This window comes from Vombatus ursinus, unplaced genomic scaffold, assembly GCF_900497805.2.
Source record: "Vombatus ursinus unplaced genomic scaffold, bare-nosed wombat genome assembly UNPS02014826.1, whole genome shotgun sequence".
In the NCBI taxonomy this organism is placed as follows: Eukaryota; Metazoa; Chordata; class Mammalia; order Diprotodontia; family Vombatidae; genus Vombatus; species Vombatus ursinus.
Genome location: NW_020954604.1, coordinates 3668534 through 3692159, shown reverse-complemented (window position 1 = coordinate 3692159; position 23626 = coordinate 3668534).

The following is a 23626-nucleotide window of genomic DNA, read 5'->3' as shown; positions in this document are numbered from 1 at the left end:
TCAATCTTTTTCAACATTAAGGTCTTTTCCAGTGATTTCTGTCTTCTTATTATATTACCAAAGTATTAAAAGTTTAGGTTCTTAGTATTTAACCTTTCAGTGAATAGTCTGAATTAATTTTTTAAATATTGACTTATTTGATCTTACTATCTAAAGGACTCTTAAAAATCTTCTCTTGCACCACAATTTGAAAACATCATTCTGTGGTGAATGATTCCTTATATAATATATAATTCCTTATAGTCCATCTCTAATAACCTTACATTATTACTGGAAAAAAAACATAGTTTGATTGTACAGACATTTATTTCGCAAGGTGATGTCTCTGCTTTTTAGTATGCTGGCCAGATTTTCCGTAGCTTTACTTCCAAGGAGCAAATGTGTTGTTCTGTTTTGTTTTGAATTTCATAACTGCAGTGGATGTCTGCAGTGTTCTTTGAGCCCAAGAATAGAAAATCTGACTCTGCTTCCATTTCTTCTCCCTCTGTTTGCCAGGAATTAATAGGAGCAGTTACCAACATCTTAGTTTTTTTGATGTTAAGCTTCAAACCAGCATTTATACTCTCCTCTTTCACTTTCATTAAGAGGCTCCCTAATTTTCTTCACTTTCTGCCATCAGAATGCAATCAGAATAGTCCACATATCTGAGCTTGTTGATATTTTTCCTGGCAACCTTAATTCCAGCTTGTGTTTCATCTAGTCTGTCATTTCACATGATGTACTCTGCATATAAGTTAAATAAATAAGGTGATAATATACAGCCTTGTCATACTCCTTTTCCAGTCTTTTTGACACCATAAAACTTTATTATATACAGCCTATATTTTTTAAAAAGACACATATTAAAATTAACATGTTAGTTTCAACAATGTTCTCTTTGAACCCTTGTGAACTTCATTTGCTATTTTCTTTTATTTATTTTTTAAATTAATTTATTTATTTTCAGTTTTCATCATTCATTTCCACAAGATTTTGAGTTCCAAATTTTCTCCCTCCCTCTCCATCCACCCTTTTTGAGAAGGCAAGCAGTTTGATACAGGTTATACATGTGCAGTCATACAAAACACTTCCATAATAGTCATGCGAAAAACTAACTATATTTCCCTTCATCCTACCCCACTCACATTTATTCTATTCTCTCTATCATCCCCACCCCCTCTTATCCCCTTCCATTCTATTTTCCTGTAGGATAAGATAGACATCCATACCCAATTGAGTGTGTATATTAGTCCCTACTTAAGCCAAATCTGATGAAAGTAAGATTCACTCATTCCCTCTCACCTTCCCCCACTTCCCCTCCACTATAAAAGCTTTTTCTCATCTGTGTTATGTGAGATAATTTACCTCATTCTACCTTTCCCTTTCTCCTTCTCCCAGTATAATCTTCTCTCACCCCTTAATTTTATTTTTTAGATATCGTCCCTTCATCTTTTACTCACCCTGTGTCCTCTAATGAATTACAAATATCATCTTTCCACATAGGAATGTAAACAGTTCAACTTTAATAAATACCTTATGATTTCTCTTTCCTGCTTACCTTGTCATGTTTCTCTTGAGCCTTGTATTTGAAAGTCAAATTTTCTATTCAGTTCTGGTCTTTTCATCAAGAATGCTTGAAAATACTCTATTTTACTGAATGTCCATTTTTCCCCTGAAGGATTATACTCAGTTTTGCTGGATAGGTGATTCTTGGTTTTAATCTGAGCTCCTTTGACCTCTGGAATATCATATTCTAAGCCCTCTGATCCTTTAATGTAGAAGCTGCTAAATCTTGTTTAATCCTGATTTTGTTTCCACAGTACTTGAATTGTTTCTGACTGCTTGCAGTATTTTCTCCTTGACCTGGGAACTCTGGAATTTGGCTATAATATTCCTAGGAGTTTTCCTTTGGGGATCTCTTTCAGGAGGTGCTCAGTGGATTCTTTCCATTTCTATTTTGCTCTGTGAATCTAGAATATCAGGACTGTTTTCCTTGGTAATTTCTTGAAAGATGATGTGTAGGTTCTTTTTTTGATCACAGCTTTCAGGTAGTCCAATAATTTTTAAATGATCTCTCCTGGATCTATTTTCCAGGTCAGTTGTTTTTCCAATAAGATAATTCACATTGTCTTTTATTTTTTTTTTATTCTTTTGGTTTTGTTTCATAATTTCTTGATTTCTTATAAAGTCATTAGTTTCCATTTGCTCCATTCTAATTTTTAAGGAATTATTTTCTTCAGTGAGCTTTTGGACTCTCTTTTCCATTTGGTCAATTCTTCTTTCAAAGGCATTCTTCTCTTCATTGGCTTTTTGGACTTCTTTTGCCATTTGGGTTAGTCTATTTTTTAAGGCATTATTTTCTTCTGTATTTTTTTGCATCTCCTTTGCCAAGCTATTGACTTGTTTTTCATGATTTTCTCACATCATCCTATTTTCCCAGTTTTCCCTCTACTTTTCTTACTTGGTTATCAAACTCCTTTTTGAGCTCTTCCATGATTTGGAACTGATTCATATTTTTCTTGCAGACTTTGGATGTAGGAGCTTTGACTTTGTTGTCTTCTTCTGGTTGTGTATTTTGATCTTCTTTGTCACCAAAGAAACATTCTATGCTCTGAGGTGTTTTTTTTTTTTGAGCTATTTGCTCATGTTCCCAGCCAATTGCTTGACTTTTAAACTCTTTGTTAAATTAGAGGTCTGCTTCCAGTATAGAGGATGTACTGTCCCAAGCTTCAGGCATTTTGTGTAGCTGTTTTCAGAGATACATCCAGAGACCTGTAAATTTTCAGTCCTTCCAAGGTGGTATGATCAAAGGCAAGGTGTTTACTCCTTTCCTGGTCTGTGCTCTGGTCTATGACTGACCACAAGCACTCTTTTCTGCATTGGAATGGTGAGGAGGATCCCCTCTCCACCACTGCCACAAGCTCCACCACAGCAATGCTCCTTTTTGCCCCAGTCCCACCACCCAGGACTGTGGCCCAGATCCAAGCATGAACAAAGCAAAAGAATCCTGCCTCAGCACCAGCAAAAGAGATTCCTGCTACCTCATTCTGATCAATTGCTTTATACCCCCACTATCTGTGGGCCTAGAGCTCTGGAAGAAGCCGCTGCCCCAGGGCTGTGCCAGGACTGGGGCCAGACGATGCTCCTCTCTCAGACCTTTCCTACTGACCTTCCAAGTTATCTTTGGTGTTTGTGAGTTGAGAAGTCTGGAAACCACTATAACTGCTAGTGATTCAGTCCTTTGGGGCCTGATCCAGGTTCACTGAGGCCCAGTCTTTGCCTGTGCAGCCCACACTGAACTGTGCTCCTCTCCCAGCCTGGCACAACAGACCTTTCCCATCAACCATCCAGGTTGTCTTGGGCTGGAAATATGTTTCATTCTGTCTTTTTGTGGGTTCTGCTGCTCTAGAATATGATTAGAGCTGTTTTTACAGGTATTTTGAGGGGTTTGGGGGAAAGTTCAAGCAAGTCACTGCTTTTACTCGGCCATCTTGGCTCTGGCCCCCTCCTTTTTCAAACTTAAACCAATCATTTGTTCCATGGTTAGCTCTAACTGTTGCTTCTTGACTTGCATGCAAATTCATCAGATAAGTAAGATGATCTGATACTCCTATCTCTGAATATTTGCCATATTCTATTGTGATTCTCACAGTCCAAGGCTTTAGTGCAGTCAGTGAAGTAGAAGCAGATTTTTTTTTCCTGGAACTTCTCTGCTTTCTCCATAATCCAGCAAATGTTGGCAATTTGGTCTCTAGTTCCTCTGCCTTTTCACAAAACCAGCTTGCTCTTTTGGTAATTCTTGGTTCACACATTGCTAAAACCTCACTTACAGAAACGGAAGCATAACCTTGTGAAATGAATAAAGACATGAAATGAGTGCAATTGTTTGGTAACTTGAACATTCCTTGTCATTGCCCTTCCTTAAGATTGGGGTGCAAACTGATCTTTTCTAATCCAGTGGCTACTGTTGTGTTAACCAAAATTTCTGGCATATTGATTGCAGTGCTTTAAAGTATCATCTTTTAGGGTTTTAAATAGCCCAGCTTGAAGTTCCATCACCTCCACTAGCCTTATTGTTATCAAAGCTTCCTAGGGCTCATTTGACTTCATTTTCCAGAATGTTTGACTGTAGATCAGTAACCACACCATCATGGTTATTGGTGATGTTAAGATCTTTCTTGTATAGTTTGAGTGTGTGTGTGTGTGTGTGTGTGTGTGTGTGTGTATTCTTGCCACCTCTTCCTAATGTCTTCTGCTTCTGTAAAATTCCTATCATTTTGGTCTTTTATCATGGCCATTTTTACATGAAGCTTACCATTGATATATCTAATTTTATTGAGGGGATCTCGCTTTTTCCCATTCTATTGTTTTCTACTATTTTTTTTTGCATTGCTCATTTAAGAAAACTCTCTTACCTCTCCTTGCAATTCTCTAGAATTCAGCATTCAGTTGGATATATCTTTCTCTTTCTCCTTTCTGTTTCACGTTCCTTCTTTCCTCAGCTATTTGTAAAGCTTCATCAGACAGCCATTTTGTTTTCTTACCCTCCTTTTTTCTATGGAATGTTCCTTTGTTGCTGCATCCTGTACAATATTGTGAACCTCTTTACATAGCTCTTCAAGCACTCTACCAGATCGAATTTCTTAAATCTGTTTATCACCTCTACTTCATATTCATAAAAGATGTTATTTAGGTCAGACCCATATAGTCTGAAGGTTTTCCCTGCTTTCTTCAATTTAAGTCTGAATTTTGCAAGAAGTTCATGATCTGAATCACAGTCAGCTCCAGGTCTTATTTTAACTGACTGTATAGAGTTCTACCTTTAGCTGCAAAGTGTATAATCAATCTGATTTCCATATTGACTGTTTAGTGATATCCATATGTAAAGTTCCAAATGTTGAGTGGTTTGCATTGTGTTTAAACAGATATCATTGTCATTTTTGAGATTATACCACAGTACTGTTTTTTTTCACCCTTTAATTGACTGTAAGGGCTACTTCATTTCTTCTAAGAGATTCTTGACCGCAGTAGTATATGTAGTAATTATTTGAATTAAATTCATCCATTTCTATCCATTTAAATTCACAGAAACTTAAGATGTTGATGATTAATCTTTCCATCTCCTGTTTGACCACATCCAGCTTACTTTGGTTCACAGATCTTACATTTCAAGTTCCTATGCAATATTGATCTTTATAGCATCAGACTTTCATTTCATCACCAGACACAATTGTAGCTGAACTTCCTTTCATCTTTGGCCCAGCTGCTTCATTTGTACTAGAGCTACTTGCAGTTATCCTCTGTCCTTCCCCAGTAGTATATCAGACATTTTCCAAACTGAGGGGTTCATCTTTTGAAGTCATCTCTTTTACCACTTTATTACTATCATGGTGTTTTCTTGACAAATATTCTGAAGTGGTTTTCCATTTCCCTCTTCAGTGGATGTTTGTTTGTCAGAACTCTCCACTATGACCTGTCTATCTTGGGCAGCCCTGCTCAGCATAGCTCATAATTTCATTAAGCTATGCAAGTCCCTCTGCCATGTCAAGCCAATGATCCAGGGGAAGGAGAGTGGGGTGCCTTGCACATTGTAGGCATTTAAAGAATGTCTGTTGAAATGAGTGGGCAAGAATATTGAACTTGGCCAAAAGATTTGTGTCCAAACTTTAGGCCTGTTCCTTACTATCTACGTAACTGTGGGAAAGGTGCATCACATTTTTGAACCTTAGTTTTATCATCTGTAAAATGAGCATAAGATGCTAGTGGTAGTTTTAGTTTATCAATATTCTTCTTAAAATGTAATAACTAGTCTTCAACACAATACCCAGTATGTGGCTTGATCAGTACATTGGGAATATTGTTTTCTATATTCTGGGTACTAAGTCTTTATCAATATTGTCTAAGATCACATTAGTTTTGGGAACTATTATTTTGGAGTACTGATTCATACTGTGTTTTCAGTCCATTGAAACTACCAGATCTTTTTCACATGTTCTTATACTTTTATTTGATTGGGCTTTAGGACAGTGCAATCATTGTTGATTACATGCTCAGAGTGACCAATGCCTTAGTCCATGTACTTTTGACTTTCTTAGAACTGTACTGAATATTCCATCTCTCCAGAAATGCCCAAAGCTGCCCAGGTATGGCTATGTAAGTCTAATTGTTTCTCATCTTACTTCCATGAAACATTGGAAACACGTTATGGAAAAGAAAGAAACCCTGGTTTATATTATGAAAATGAAAAGATGGATGAAAAAATGGTGAAAGCACAGAGCTAGAGCAAGAAGAGAGCTCAGATGTCTTTTGGTCCACCACAAAAAAACAACTTACTTGTTGAAGGTGATTGATGTGGTAAGTATAGAAGCTAGTTCTGGCTCCCAATTTATCTTTCTTTGGCAAAGATATAAAGAAGTGTGGTAGCTGGTTAGTGAAATTGTATTACTGTGATATTCAGACATGGAAAGAACTTTGGAGATTAATTATTCTAACCTGCTCATTTTACAAGTGAGGAAACTGAAGCCTAGAGATGATGATTATTTTGTCCAAGGTCACACAACTAATATGTAGTGGAGTGAAGCAAGATTAGAATTTAGTTGTTTTGCCTTCAAAGTGGGGGGTTACCCACATATGCCAAGTTAGGGAGGGAAAAGAAGGCCATGGATTGATGAAGAGAAGCATAGAATGACTTGAGTCTTTGAGGAAATGTAAATAAAACTGTTTATATAACCATCTGCTATATTTATGTAAATATAAAGAAAAAAACAGTTTCTAAGGTACCTCTGATAGACTACAAATCAATCCATAGGTATGAGGTTCTAATAAACTACATTTGTGAACATCATTTAAATTTTATATCCTAATTTTAATCCCAGCTCCAGGATTTGGTTTTCTGTTAGTGTTTATTTACTCATGTGTATACACTGTGGACAAGCAGTTTTATATGTGTCAGGAATCTTACCTAATGAGAAATGCATCTGTGGTTTGAAATGCCACAAAAGAAAACCTTTATCTGCTTAAAAAATTGTTCCAGAATTGCCTAAACCAGAGGGAATGGGAGGGGCAAGGGAAAGAGGGAAAAAGAGAGTGTACTGACAGTGTTGTCTTCTTTTTGTGAGTTAGAGAAAAAAGAAGAGTAAATAGGTAGCAAAACACATAACATGGACTGATATAAAGAGGAAATGTTTTCAGAAAAACAAAGGAAAACCTGAAGGATATCATGATGCTCAGTGAATAAGCAGATGAGCATATCCTGTCTTCTTTTCTCATACCTATGACCTGGTGACTGAGATAAAGAAGCACTACTCCAAGATACAGGAATTCTGTGATTATTTCTTACTAATACAATTCAGAATTAAAATCACTTAATTTGAGCATTTAAATTAATTTGAGCTCTGTGGTTATGTAGTGAGATACTCATATCTGAAAAAGAATTCCCAACTAATGATTCAGCCTTTGTCTGAAGACCTCCAATGAGAGAGAAGCCACTATCTCTCAAGGAAGCTGATTCCACTTTTGGATAGCTCTAATTATCAACAGGTTTTCCCCTACACCAAGCTAGACTAGTTGAGGTTTGCTTCATCTATCCATTTTGAAACTTGAAATTTTTTAATTGCTCACTTTGTTAACAAAACCCAGGCAACATGAACCTTACAAGTACTAAAATATTTATTGGGACTAAAACAAATAACCAAATAACAGGGAATTAATTTCTCATGTATTCCTGAGTTCAGAGTATAATGAAAATGATTCCCTCAAAGACTCACACTCCAGTGGAGCTATCAGTAGAGAAAGGTGTTCTTGCCATCCCTGGTCCAAAAGTGTACTTGCCAATATTTATTCCATACATTTATATTTGAAGACCTCATGCAATTCAAGCAAGTCAAGAATTGCCTAACCTCTACCACAACTCATTTTGATTTTGTTGTTGCTCTTATTTAGTCCTTCATATATGTATGGCTTTACATGACCTCATGGACTTTGTCCATGGGGTATTCTTGGCAATGATAATTTGATGGTTTGCCATTTCCTTCTCTAGTATGTATGTAGATGAGGATATGAAGCAAATAGAGGTTAAGTGACTTATCCAAGGTTACACACCTAGAGTTCAAACTTAAACTCAGATCTTCCTGAATCCAAGCCCAACCCTCTATCCACTGAGCCATCTAGCTGTCCCACTTGGGTTGGCTAGCACTGATCATCTTCATGCTTCTATTATAGTGTCCTTTTGACCCCCATCCCCTTTAGAAAGGAAACATCTTTCCAAACAACATCAATAATTAATCAGTAAACATCTATTAAGTTCCTGCTATGTACCAGGCACCTTTTTCTCTCCATCTTCTCCTCCAGAAAACAACTACTAAGCTCCTCCTATGAACATGGAACAATTAATTAGTTTAAGATTGAAAAAAGAGTATGACAAGACTGTATATTGTCACCTTATTTAGTCAACTTATATGCAGAGTACATCATGTAAAATGACAGACTAGATGAAACACACAAGCTGGAATTAATGTCACCAGAAGAATTATCAACAATCTCAGATATGTGGACTATTCGGATTGCATTCTGATTGCAGAAAGTAAAGAAGAATTAAGAAGCATCTTGATAAGGGTGAAAGGGGAAAGTATAAACACTGGCTTGAAGCTTAATATAAAAAAAAAGACTACAATCTTGGCAACTGGTCCTATCACTTCCTGTCAAATAGAGGGAGAAGAAATGGAAGCAGTGTCAGATTTTCTATTTTTGTGCTCAAAGATCACTGCAGACACCCATTGCAACCATGAAATTAAAAAAAAAAAACTTGCTCCTTGGAATGAAATCTATGGCAAATTTTGCCAGCATACTGAAAAGCAGAGACATCCCCTTGCTAAGAAAGGTCTATATAGTCAAAACTATGTTGTTGTTTTTTTTCTAGTAGCAATGTATGACTGTGAGAGAAGAGCTATAAGCAAAGCTGAACCCCACAGAATTGAAGTTTAAATACTTTAGTCATATAATGAGAAGACAGGACTCATTGAAAAAGACTTTGAGGTTGGGAAATATTGAAGGAAAGGGGATGGCAGAGGATGAGAAGGATAAATAGTATCATGGAAGTATTATGATTATCCAGCCTCTGTCTGAAGACATTTGATGGGTAATGAGGGAGATCTACTCAAAGACCATGGTCACACAATAAGGGTTACACGAGATTGGCATCTACCATTATAAAGAAGTAGAGGACTCAGAATATGATATTGTGGAAAGCAAAGTAGCTAGGATTACAACTAACCATAACCTATCCAGCAAAACTGAGTATAATTCCACAGGAGGAAATAGATATTTAATAAAATACTGGACTTTCAAACATTCCTCATGAAAAGACCAGAGCTAAATAGAAAATTTGACATTCAAACATAAGATTCAAGAGAGGCATAACAAGAAAAACATGAAAGAGTAATCATAAGGGACTAAATAAAGTTAAATTATTTGCATTTCTACATGAGAAAATGATACATGTAACCCCTAAAAATTATCATTATTCAGGAAGTTAGAAGGAGTCCATAGCCAGAGGATGTGAGTATGATTCATTTATGTTGAAATATTCTAAAGATATCAATGAAAGGGTAAGAAAGATGGATGCAGTGGGAGAAGGAGGAAAGGAGAGTTAGAAGGGGGATATTTTCTCACATGAAAGAGAAACTGAAGAAAGAGAACTTTTATTGTGCAGATGAAAATGGGGAAGGGGGGAAAGCTAGGTGATACTTGGACCTCATTCTCATCAGAATTGGTTCAAAGAGTAAATAAGATATGTAAGCATTCACTTGGGTATAAAAATCAATCTTATCTAATAAAGAAATAGGAGGGGAAGGGGATAATTGATGGGGATAGGGATGGTAAAGGGAAGGGTGGATAATGGAGGCAGTCATCAGAAGCAAAACACTTTTTTGTGAAGGGACAGGATAATGAGAGAGAGAGAGAGAAAGATAAACAGAAGAAAAATAGATACAGGGAAATATACAATAATCACAGCTGTGAGTGTGAATGGGACAAGCTCATCCATAAAATGGAAGTGGACAACAGAATGAATTAAAAACCAGAATCCAACAATATGTTGTTTACAAGAGAAACATGTGAAACAGAAGGACAGACACATATTGTTAAAATAAAATGTTGGAACAAAAGTTATTACACTTCAGCTGATATAAAAAAGGCAGGGATAGCAATCATGATCTCAGGCAAAGCAAAAGCAAAAAGATCCCTAATTAAAAGACATAATCAGGGAAACTACCATTTTGATAAAAAGTACCATAGACAATGGTACCTTATGTATTTGGGAAGCAATAAACTGTATATCAAGAAATTTTGCTGCAAGTTTCTATGATAAAGGCTTCATTTTTCAAATATATAGGGAACTAAGTCAAATTTATCAAAATAAGAAACATTCTCCAATTGACAAATGGTAAAGTGATGTGAAAAGGCAGTTTTTCAGATGAAGAAATCAAATCTATCTATAGTCATATAAAAAATTCTCAATCACTGTTTATTAGAGAAATGTAAATTAAAATAATTGCAAAGTACCACCTCATATGTATCAAAAATAACATGAGCTACAGGGAATGAGGGAAAATAGATAAACTGTTGGTGGAGTTGTGACCTCGTCCAACCATTCTAGCAAGCAATTTGGAACTGTGCCCAAAGGACTATACAACTGTTCATATCCTTTGGCCCTGCAATACCACTACAAGTTCTGTACCCCCAAAGAAATCAAATAAAAAGGATAAGGACCTAGATGTACAAAAATATTTATAGTGGTTTTTTATGTGGTGGCAAAGAATTTGAAATCAAAAGGATGCTCATCAGTTGGGGAATGGCTTAACAAGCTGTGGCATATGGTTGTGATGAAGTACTATTGTGCTATAAAAATGATGAGGAATGCAATTTCAGGAAAAAAAAACCATGTAGTAAGACCTATCTGAACTGATGTAAAGTGAAGTGAGAAAAACTGGGAGATCATTGTGCACAGTAACAGCAATGTTGTTATGATGATCAACTGTGAAAGACTTGGCAGCTCTGATCAATATAGTGATCCAAGAAAATTCCAAAGGACTCATGGTGAAAAAAAAATGCTGTCCACCTCCAGAGAGAGAACTGATGAACTCTGAGAGCAAATTGAAGTTTGATTTTCTCACTTTTAATTTTTTTGTGATATGGCTAATATGGAAACATATTTTGCATGATTTCACATGTATAATGGATATAATTTTGCTTGCCTTTGCAGTGAATGAGTGAGAGAGAAGGAGGTAGATAATTTAGAACTCAATTTAAAAAGAATGTTTAAAATAAATAAATAATGTCTTCAAGCTGTGCTCTCTGGGGCCTTAAAGAGCAAGTCTAATCTCTCCCTCCTATGAAAACCTTTCAAATATTTCCAGACAGTTATCATTTTCTCCCTAAGTCTCCTTTTCTCCAGGCTAAGCATACCTGCTTCCTTCAACCAATCCTCATCTGTCTTGAATTCAATACATTTCAATATTCTGGGTATCTTTCTCAGGAAACTTCAGGTATCCAGCGGCCTTCTTAAACTGTAATGTTCAGAAATGAGCATAATACTCTAGATTAGGTGTGATAAGGACAGTGGACTGTAGAGTATCACTTCCCGTAGCTTAGAAACTATCTTCCTACTAATGTAGTTTAAAATTACATTAGATGTTGCTTACTCATACTGACTTTACCATCTCCTAAAACTCCAAATCCTTTTTTTTTGGAATTTGGCACAACAAGTTTAGAAACAACTTATAGGCTAGCTTGATTGGAACAAAGAATACATGAATGGAGATAATATGAAATACATTTGGAAAAGTGAGTAAGCTAAACAATGGAGGACTTCAAAAGACAAAGTAATGCGTTTGTATTTTATCCTTGAGGCACTAGGGAGTCACAGAAGATTTTATATTAGGGAAAGGACATGGTTAAAACTATATTTTGGGAATAACAATTTGTCACTTGTATGGAAGATAAATTAGAAATGGAAGGCACTACTAGAGTCAAGGAGGTCAACAAGGATACTTTTGTAATAATCCAGACAACTGCTGATGAGAATTTGAAGAAGGGCAGTGGCCATGTGAGTGGTAAGAAGGGAAGTGATGTGAGAGCTGTAGAGATAGAAACTGAAAAAATCTGGAAATTTATATTAAATGAGTCTAGAATAGGGGTGGGGAACCTATTACCGCAAGGCCATAGATGGCCTTCTAGGTGTAGCCTTTTGACTGAGTCCAAGTTTTACAGAATAAGTCTTTTTTATTAAGGGGATTTGTTCAGTGAAGTTTAGATTCATCAAAGAGCTACATTTGAGGGCTACATGTGGCCTTGAGGCTGCAGGTTCCTCACCCCTGGTCTAGAAGAAAAAAATGTCAGTAAAGATTCTGTGACTGCACACCTGGATGACTAGAAGGATGCTATTATTCACAATAGATAAGAGAAGGTTAGAGGAGATTGGGAGTAGGGATACATAACGGTTGCCATTTTTGTACACAAAGAGTTTGAAATGCAGATGAAAAGTCTAGGAGAATGTTTCAGACAGTTTGCAATATCAGAGTGGATTTCAGAAGGTTGGGGCTTAATTATGAAATTTAGAAGGTATCTATAGAGAAGGCAACTGAAATGAGAAGAGTTGATGAGATCACCAAGGCAGGATCTGTTACAGAGAGAAGAGAACTAGAACAAAACCTTGCAGAAGCCCTCATTGCATAAGAAATTCTGAGTCTAGTTGTTCTCTGAAACAAGAAGCATTGCCTTACCCTTCATAATGCTACTCAGACTATTCCCAGCACCCACCCTACTTTGGAAGGGTTAAGAGCTCTATAGTGGGCAAGAAGTTCCATTTACTGGAACTTGGAATGATTTTTTTTTTTATTCTTGCCTAATACATTTTATCTGTCTTCAGTTGCATTGTATGTTTAGAAGCACTCTGGATACAGGAAATGATCATTATGGAAATGAATAAGAGTCTGGTTTCCATTCAGTTCCAAATATAATTCAAACACGAACTGATTCCGAATCAACACAAAAAGCAAACCAGAGCTGTTTCCTTTTGTGGAAGAATGCTGATGCTGTTCCTAACAGAGTGAGAAAATACATTCCATTGAATGATCCTAGGGTAGCAGAGGAACAGGGCTATGAGCTAATGGGCTGCTGGGGACTTGATTTTCCTCTGATTCAACACCATTTTATGGATGAAATGGCAAGAAAGATTTTATTTTTAAATTATAATATCAGGGAGTGGAGAATATATTTTAAGTCAACTTCCTTGCCTAGTTTTCTGTAATAGTAATAATAATACAAAAAATTGTAATAGTAACAGTGTACATTTAGTTTACTGGGAGGGATAAAAGAAATGCAATGGCAATAATAAAAATGCTAATTCTTATTATATTACATAGCCTTTATTATAATTATACTACTCTGTCTTTGAAAAGTAAATGGAAACCTTAAGTTCTTAAAAATTTTACTTTCACATTTGAATATTAATATTAAACCAAAGAAGTAACTTTTGCACATATATAATTCCTTTCTCCATGAAATATACATAAATTCAGTTCAATTCTTTTTTTTCAACTGTGTCTGACTCTTCATAACCCCTTTTGGTGTTTTCTTGGGAAAGATACTATAGTGGTTTGCCATTTCCTTCTCCAGCTCATTTTACAGATGAGAAACTGAGGCAAACAGGGTTAAGTGACTTACCTAGGGCCACACAGCTAGTAAGTATCTAAGGCCAAATTTGAACTCATAAAAATAAGTCTTCCTGATTTTAGGCCCAGCACTCTATCCACTGTTTAATAATGCAACTATCAGAAAGACCCAGAACACTTTACTTTATATTTGAAACTCATTTGGGGAGACTAGAGAGAAAAAAATGCAAATCAGTTCAATTCACTTAAAACATATGCATTGAACATGATCTGTGTAATCCTCTGCACTATGCTAGGCACTTTTGGGATGCAAAAAAAGTGTAAGATACAGACTCTATCCTCAAGGAGTTTCCAGTCTGGTTGGGGAGACAAGATATCTTCACATGAAAGAATTGAACATTATATGAATGGAGCTGCTATTTGAGAGGAAGATGGGACAACTATAATAGATTCATTTCAATTAGACAAACATTTCTTAAGTATTTAACCTGTGATAGTCCAGTTGCCAGGTGCTGAGTATAGAATGATACACATGACATAAACCCTGCTCTCATGTCTTATAAAAGTGGAAATACATGGAAGGCATAAGGGAGATTGAAATAAGTACAAAAGAGAGGTAGGAAAAATTTAAAAGGAAAGAGGTCACTTTTAACAGAAGACAGAAAAAGAAAAGCAGAAAATCCAATTATTTTTGTATCTGTGTCCTCTCTGAATGATAATCAGCATAACAAGAAAGAAAGAATGAAAATAATTGAGAAAGAGTTGAAATCCAAGATAAATGAAGGGATGTTGAAGAATAGCTAATTACCTTTATTGAGCTCATTACTTATGAATATAATAGCAAGATACTAAAACATCTTGTAGATATGAATGCTGCCCAGAACCAAAGATCTTTAGAATCATAGAGAATAAGGCATGAATAGCAGAACTAGATCTTGATGTTTCCTCCATGCAACTGCCAGAGTTTTTCCTAAAATAAAGGTCTAGTTGTGTTTTTCCATTACTCAAATAAATCTTGATTGTCTCCATATTTGCATATTAACTCCTCTGGCATTTAAAGCCTAAATCTACATTTCTAACCTTATTATACATTTTTCTCTTACATGCGCACTCATGTCCAGATGAGACTTCTTATTGTTCCTTATCAACAACAGTCCATTTCCCATCTCCTATGCCCTTGCATTAGTTGTCCTTGTTGAGAATGCAATACCTCCTCACCTCTGCCTTTTAGAACCCCAAGTTTCCTTCAAATCACAGGTAAAATGACACTTTATAAAAATGCATGAATGAAAAAAGCATTAAGTTTTAATAAGCCCAAATGCAAAACACTGTGCTAATCACAGAGTATACAAATGGAAAAGCAAAACAGTCTCTGCTTTCAAGTAACTTACATTCTAGCAAAAGGTGACAACACATCTAGGATGTTTTAGCTCCAAGTCAGATGGAATGATCTCATAGTTATTAAAGCATAAATGTGAAGCAATTAATAATGCATTTAATTTCATTTCATATTAATTTTCTAAGATTGAAATTGGTGTTTGGCAGGGTCAAGGACTTTGTTGGTAAGAACTTTCTTCCCTGGGCTTTCAGTGTCTGTAGCTGTAGGACCCTTACATGCAGAAGTCTTAGGCCACATCTCCACAGGGATTGCTTCCTGATAGAAGTAGGAGCTGGAATGGAAGTGGGAACAGGGGTCTGGAGGACGCTATCACTCCTGGGGCTCTTGGATTTAATTTCCAGTTTGTGGGACTTGTTCAGCAGTTGGTGTTGGTGGTGTTCAGGAAGATGGACCTCTTCTCTAGAGTGATTTTCTCCCTCAATAAATACTTTGAGGGATGAACTAGAAGCATGAATCTTTTCCCAATTCCCCTAGATTATACCTAAATAGGGATGTGAAATATGAATATGAGTCAGTAGGAATCTAGAAAGATAAGTGGATTTGAACAATTTGAAGGAGTTATACAGTGATGCAGTTATAACATTGTAAAAGAGAAAGAAGAAATTAGTATGTCTTCATATGTTTTTATGGTTTCAAAAGGTATTTATGTAGTTATGAAAGAAAAACAGAAGTGACCTCAGTCACTCAGTCTCTGCCTCATTTTTCTTATCGATAAAATGGTTATGATAAGAGCACCTTCTTCAGTGAGTGCTATGAGGATCAAATATTTATTAAAACTGGTACATTAAGTAGTTGCTCAATAAATGCTCATTTCCTTCCCTCCTTTAAGGTTGAACCACTTGTCATTCATTACCTCATTAACTCTTTCAATAATGCCCCCTAGCCTCTATCTTGATTGAAAAACAAAACAAAACAACAACCACCTACCTCCACTTGTCTCTATGTTCATACCCTCAAGCTATTGCCTTATGTCTGTCATACTCACAAAATAGCTGTCCACACTTCTTATCTCCGCTCTCTAACCTCCTATTTCTCAACCCTTTGAATATGGCTTCTGTTTCCAGTGGTCAACTAAAACTTCTCTTTCCAAGAACATGATCTCTTTATTGATAAATCGAATGGCCTTTTCTCAGTCCTCATCATTTTTGACCTCTCAGTAGTAAATGATACAGCTGGCCACTTCCATTTTTCTGGATACTCATCTCTAGTAAAAATGTAAGCTCTTTGAGGGCAGAAACTATTGTAATTTTGCATTTGTATCTAACCACAGTGCTTGGATCATAGAAGCCACTTAATAAATGTTTGCTGATAAGTTGGTTGATTGATTGATTAGATGAAGGGATGAGCGACAGGCTTATAGCACTTGTCAGTGAAATTAAATTGGGAATGACAGTTACATGAGCTGGGATTCAAACCTACATTGAGAGGTTAAACTGAGAGCCTAAAACTAACAATACAATGTTGAATGAATGAAAGAAAAAAATATCAAGTGCTTAATATGTGTCTAGCACTGTGCTGAGTGCTGAGGATTCAAATAGAAGAATATGAAAGTCCTTGTTTTCAAGAAGATCATATTATAATTGGGGAAAGCAACACATATAGGATAACTCAGCTACAAAGTGGATGGGAAATCCTGATGGTCCTTAAAAATCAAAGAATAGGGCAGATGGAAATGTGTAAGGGTCTGGAGAGTAAGGTGGCGAGTGGGAGAACAACAACAACAACAGCAACAAAACCAGGCAGCATATAGTGATTTAAGGGTTAAAAAAGCACTTTACAAATATTATCTCATTTGATCCTTTCAATAACCCTGTGAGGTAATTGATGTTATTATTCTCATTTTATATTAAAAAGCAAAACTGAGACTGATATGGATTAATTGGCTTGCCTCCAGTACTGCAGCTAGCAATTGTCGAGTCAAGGTTCAACCTCAAGCTTTTTTAACTCTTAAGCGTGGCACTTTACCCACCATCCCACCTAGAAGCTTCTATGATAAGATATATAATCTTCTATCTCATCATTGTTTACATTTAATAGGAACAAATGTAAAATTGAAAATTTGGTTCCAAAAATCAACTCCAAAACAAGTAAAGGATGAAGAAGTTGTAGTTCCTAATAAAATTACAGAGGGGCAAAAACAAACAAGACAAAACTACAATAGGGATTCCTGTGGAATGCAACCTCAATGTGGATAAACAGTATGATGCGGCTACCAGAAAACAAAACAAAACAAAATAAATAAGTAAACTTAAAATCCTAAACTGAATTGAAAAAGACATCATGTCCAACACAAGGAAAGGTTGATGTTACTATTATACTCAGTCCTGATGAAATTACATCTAGAGTATTGCGTTCAGGTTTGAGTACCACACGTTAGGCTCATAGTATTATAAGTCTAAAGCTGGAAGGGACATCGAGGCTATCTAATTCAACACTCCAAACTTTGGCATTTAAAAAAGGATAAATAGTCACTGGACAAAAGAACAAAGAATTTAATGGTGGAGAACAATGTAAAATCAAACTGGTTATTTGCGAGGGCAAGATTTTGAAGAAAGAAAACTGGGTCCAGTTAGGGATGATGTCCTGGAAAAGCAGGGAGGAGTAGAGTGACAAGGTGTTGTAGTAAAAAAAAAAGGGGGGGGGATAAATTAAGGATCAGGAATGAGGAGAAAAGGAAAGTAAGAGAGAAAGTAACTTCTGCCTAAGTTACCCATGATTTTGAAGCACTGAATGGAGCTATGGGAAGGTGGAGTGGGTTAGGGACATAGAAGGATAGGGTTGACATGCATATGTATGAGGGAACAGAGAATATAGCAGTGAATTACTTAGCTATTTCAGAAATACAATGATCCAGAACAATCCAAAGGATGCATGATGAAAAATGCTATCTGTCTCTAGAGAAAAACCTAATGGTGTCTGAATACAGTCTGAAACATACTATGTTTTTTTTCTTTTTCTTTTCTTTCTTTCTTGTTTGCTTTCTCTTTCTTTTTCTCCTTCTGTGTTTTCTTCTACAAAATGACTAATATAGAAATGTTTTACATGATTTCATATGTATAACCTATACTACATTGTTTACCATGTCAAGGAGAAAGGATTGTAGGCAAGGGTGGGAGGCATAGAATTTGTCATTTAAAACTTAAAAAAAAATCAATGTTAATTTTAACCATGTAATTGGGGGAAAGTAAAATATTATTTTTTAAAAATGCTTGTTGAATTGAAATAAATTGAATTTATTAGCATGAAAATAGATAAATTCAATTTTGAAGCCCAAACGAGTTTCCTAGATTACATGAGTTACAATAGGCTGTCTGTCCTTCTTTGATCATTAAGAATCTTCTCTGCTTTGATCACTAAGATAGTAATGCATCTTCTTATGATCTACCTTTTACTCCCTTCAACAACTAGATTTCAATTAATAAAATTACAGAATGGGACAGCTAGGTAGCACAGTAGATAGAGCACCAGTCATTAGTACCATGATTAAACAACAAATAGTAGTCTCATTTAACTAGAATGGAAAGTGTATGAACAGAAATAATAGACACTTAGTAGAAAAGTAAGTGTGAATAGGATTGTAAACAACTTGGATGCCAAGCTGAGGTTTTTTATTCTAGAGGAAATAGTAAGTTACAAAGATTTCTGAGTAGAGAAAAGACAAAATCAATTGAATGTTTTAGAAATATCAGTTTGGAAGAGACTGAAGGCAGGGAGACCAATTAAAAGATATTATGATAGTCTTGATGAGAAAAGATGAACATTTGAATTAAGGTGTCTAAGTAGAAGGAAACAGATGGGAGAAAAATTGTAGAGGGAGATGTGACCAGCTCTTGGGATCTGTTTCCTTGTCTCCCTGCTTGGATCCCATAGATCAGAAGACACAGAGTAGACTAGTTTTAAGGAGCTCTTCAGCTGCTTAAGCCACCTTTGGACCAGATGCTACTGGTATCTTTTTTTCTTTCCAACTTTCATGTCAAGTCTCTTCCTTTTTTCTTTTTGTCACAGTTGGATGCCAACAACCACCTACCCAATTGCCACAGAAGGGAAATTGAGTGTTCATTCTGCTTCGACCTTTGCACCCACTGCTCGCTTCCCAACAGTCATATTTTGGGCCCCTCCAGCCACTGCTCTGGTGGGGAAGGATTGGGTGTAGACCCACAACCCCCCTCCTTCTAGGAGTTTGTCTTCTTTTTGGAAATATAACATATAAGTAGACAAGTGAATCTATGTTATTTAGTGGAGAGAAAGAACACTAATAACTAGGTACCTCCAGAAAGGTTTTGAAATAGAAAGTGTCACAGGAGCTGAGCCATGAAGGAAGATAGAAATACTAAAAAGTACAGGTGAGAAGGTTGTGCATTTCATACAAAGGGAATAGAATCCACAAAAGCAAGTTGGAAAAGTTAGTTTAGGGAACACCTAGTGCACTGGTTTAGGAAGCTGAGTATGTCAAGGTCAATGATGTGGAATATAAAAACAAAATCCTGGAAGGTATTTTGAAATCTTATTGGGAAAGACTTTAAATATTGTATTTTTGTATTTTTAAATAGTATATTTTATCCTGGTGATAATAGAAAACCACTAAAAGTTGTTAAGTTAGGGAAATATAGAGCCAGGACTGTGCCTTAGGGGGAAAAAGATATTTTTGGTAGCTTTGTGCATAATGGAATAGAGATAGGAGTGACTAGAAACCAAGGATACAATTAGTAGTCTCTTGCAAGATTCTAGGGAATAGGGCCTGAACTGGAGTAGTGCTCGTGTGAATAAAGATAAAAGATGTGATATATGTTGTATAAGTGGAATTGACATGATTTTTCAATTGATTGGAAATGGATGTGGGGAAAAAAAGTCAAGAGTCAAGGATGACTGAGGCTTTGAATTTGGGCCATTGGGACCATGATAATTTCTTGAAAGAAATAAAAAAAAAGTTCCTTCCTCTCCACTTCCATTGCTATAATGCTAGTAGTGGCTCTTATTACTTTTGGCTTTTATACAATGAAATAACCACATGACAGGTCTTCCTGTTTCTTCTTTTTCCTTCCCATTGTTCATACAGCTTCTAAAGAACTAGACTTGGAGTCAAGCAGACTTGAATTCAAATCTTGCCTCAGACAATAACTAGCTTTGTTATATAGATAAATTACTTTGCCTCTTTGGGCTTCAGTTTACTCATCCGTAAAATGAAGAAATTGCACTCAATGGCCTCTAAGATCTCTTCCAGCTCTAAATCTATGATCCTATGATACTGCAGCACCTTAATATTCCTTATGATTAGAAATAGCTTTACATCTCCTTTGATGAAAACCCTATAATAACCTTTTGACTACTGAGTAATTTCAAAATTTTGCCAATCTTTGTGGGCTTTCTCTACAATCTAATGGATATTGCACCCTTTGAGTTTTTATTTCATATCATTTTCCTCTCAACCAATTACATAACTAATCAATAAGCATTTCTTAAGAATTTACTATGTATGTACTAGGCACTCTGTTAAGCACTAGAATACAGTGCCAAAAAAGAATCAGTATCTGCCTTCAAGATTACATTCCACTAAAGGAAAATAATATGCACCCATACAAGCATATACAAAATTTAAAACAAACACAAAGTAATTTTGTGGTAGAGGCACCTATAGCTTAGAGATCAACTTTGTACTCTAATCAAATTAGTTTTACCTTTCACCTTATATTCACCCCTCATTTTCTTGCCTCTGTTCCTCTGGATCTGTGCATACATTTTCCCTTATACCTGGAATTCTCCCTCTCCCTCATCTAATGAAGTAGTAGTGACAGCAACAGTCACAGTCATGACAATAATAGTAGTAGTAGTAGTAGTAGTAGTAATAGTAGTAGTAGTAGTAGTAGTAGTGTGGTGGTGGTGGTGGTGGTGCTTCTTTATTTAGTATGATTTCATTGGAATAGAGAATGTTCTGCATTGCTGCATATTGGAAATTCATTATTATTATAAGTAGTAGTACCAGTAGTAATGGAGCAGTGAAGTAGTGCAGTGGATAGAGAGTCCTGGAGTAAGGAAGACCTCACTTCAAATCTGACCTCAGAGACTTACTAGCCCTTACTAACCATGTTACCCCGGGCAAGTCACTTAACTCTGTTTACCTCTGTTTCCTTATCTGTAAAATAAGTTGGAGAAGGAAATGGACAACCAGTAGTGCAAATAATAATACTTATTATTATAGCTAGAATTTGTACAGTGTTTTAAGGTTTGCAAAATTCTTTATATGTTATCTCATTCAATTTGTACAATAATCCCGTGAGGTAGGTGTTACTAATATCCCCATTTTGCAGATAAGGAAACTATGCATCTGAGATATGGTTCTTACTCAAATCCTCCTGACTAACTTCAGCACTCTATCTACTGCACCTAGGAACTACCTCTGCAACTTTGAACATTAGAGGATTGACAGGGTTTTGAGAGGTTAAATCTCTTGCCTGTACTTCTACATCTAGTATACATCAAAGACAAACTTGGATCCAGGCCTCTCTGACTGACCCTGACTTCAAGTCTGTGATACCTGTGATTTTATATAGATATAGAGATACAGATACAGATAAAGACAGAGATAGAGACAGAGATAGATAGATAGATATAGATATATGTGTGTATGTGTGTATGTATGTATACGTATGTTCATGTGTGTATGTGTATAGCAAGTTGTGCATAGTTGATTTGCAATTTCATGCACAATTTTTTTTGTTGTACTATGCCATGAAAATGCTTGTGCTATTCCATAAGTTAAAAAGAAAATTTAAAAAGAAAAGAAAAAGAAAAAGAAAAAGAACCATGGTAGGAGTGTTACCATGACAATTTTTGATGAAGTCAACCAATCAGAACATGTCTCTTTACTGATGTTGGCAGATACCCAGAAATAAATATGACTTGGACTTGTTTTCTCTCTCTCTGTCTCTGTCTCTGTCTCTCTCTCTCTTTCTCTCTCTCTCCTCTCTCTGTCTCTGTCTCTGTCTTTCTCTCTGTCTGTCCGTCTCTCTGTGCCTCTTTTGTTGTCTCTCTTTGTCTCTGTCTTTGTCACTCTGAATGTCTGTCTCTGTCCCTGTCTGTCTATCTTTCCTGTCTCTGTCTCTTCCCATCCTGCCTTCCCAAATTTATGACTCCTTTGGTAAAAAGAATACCTGACTCATTTATAAATTATATTTAGCCTGAGAGTACTAAAAGGCTAAATGACTTGTTCACTCTTGGTCATGCAGCTAATAAATGTTATCAGTGGTATTTGAACTGAGGTCTTTCTGGCTTTGAGACCAATATACCATCTATTAACCACATTGCCTCTTAATATAGACAGAGCCTCAGAGATTTGTGTCAGGCAGCTGTAAACTAGCTTAATGTTTCTTAAACTATTAAATCTTAATTCCCCCAAAGAGGTGAGGGAAAATTTAGTAGGGGAGTAAAAAGAGAATAGAAGGGATATGGCAATAATGACAAGCACATCAAGATACAGAATATTTTAGCTATTTAAATGGAATTGAATATCAATTGATGCTCATAAATTAGGCTAAATTTTTGACTGCTAGATAATAAAATTATACTAAGTAGAATGTGATCAGCTAAATATTGCCAAGAGTTCAATGCCCTTTCGAACTTATACCATTAAGCCAGTAAGTTTCATTAACCTACCAATTTGACTTGGATTGCCACACAGATTAGTAGTAAATTAGACTTATTTCACATTGCTTCCTCTCACATACTCAATGTTCTATTCAAACTAGCCTACTTACAGGTCTCTAGTCATGTCTCTATAGCAGCTGTAGTAGCAGTGGCAGTGGTATAAGCCACGTAAGTGGATAACAAGTCCATGGGAAAATTGAAAATAGTTAAACAAGAAGATCTTCTTACCAGGGAGTTATATTGTCAAAGACTGATTGCTTTTCACAATAGTCATTTCCGAAGAAACACTTTAATTGAACTGCCATCAGAAACTGAAGAAATAAAATGGGTCTTCATTAACTCACTTACCAATTTACATGTTGTGTCCTACCTCTTACCCAGTAGAATATAAGTTCCTTGAGGGTACAGGAACACTTTTTTTTTGTTTGTGTTGGTCATTGTAAACATAGACCAGTGGTTATTAGCCTTTTTTGTATGTCATCGATACTATTGATAATCTGATAAGGTCTATTAACTCCTCCTAATAATATTTTAAATGAATAAATAAATACATAAAATTGCAAAGGCAACCAAATTAATTGAAATGATGTTATCTAATAGATGTTTTGTTTTTAAGTTTACAGACCTCAGGTTAAGAACCCATAGCATGAAGCCTAGGTGATTAAGAAATGTTTATTGAATTGAATTATTGAATCACATTAAAGATCAGAGTTATTTTTGCAGCTGTCCTTTCCTGGTGAGATTTTATGTTCTTAAGCATCTGTTCTTCCATAGAACTATCTTTGTATTCTCTAGGTGTAGCACAATGCCTTGCCACATAACAGGTGCTAAGCAAATATTTGTTGAATTTAACTGAATTAATTGTCACAACACACTACGACTAAACATAGTAAAGTTCCTGTAGAAGTGTGATATAGTGGAAAGAGGACCCAAGTTG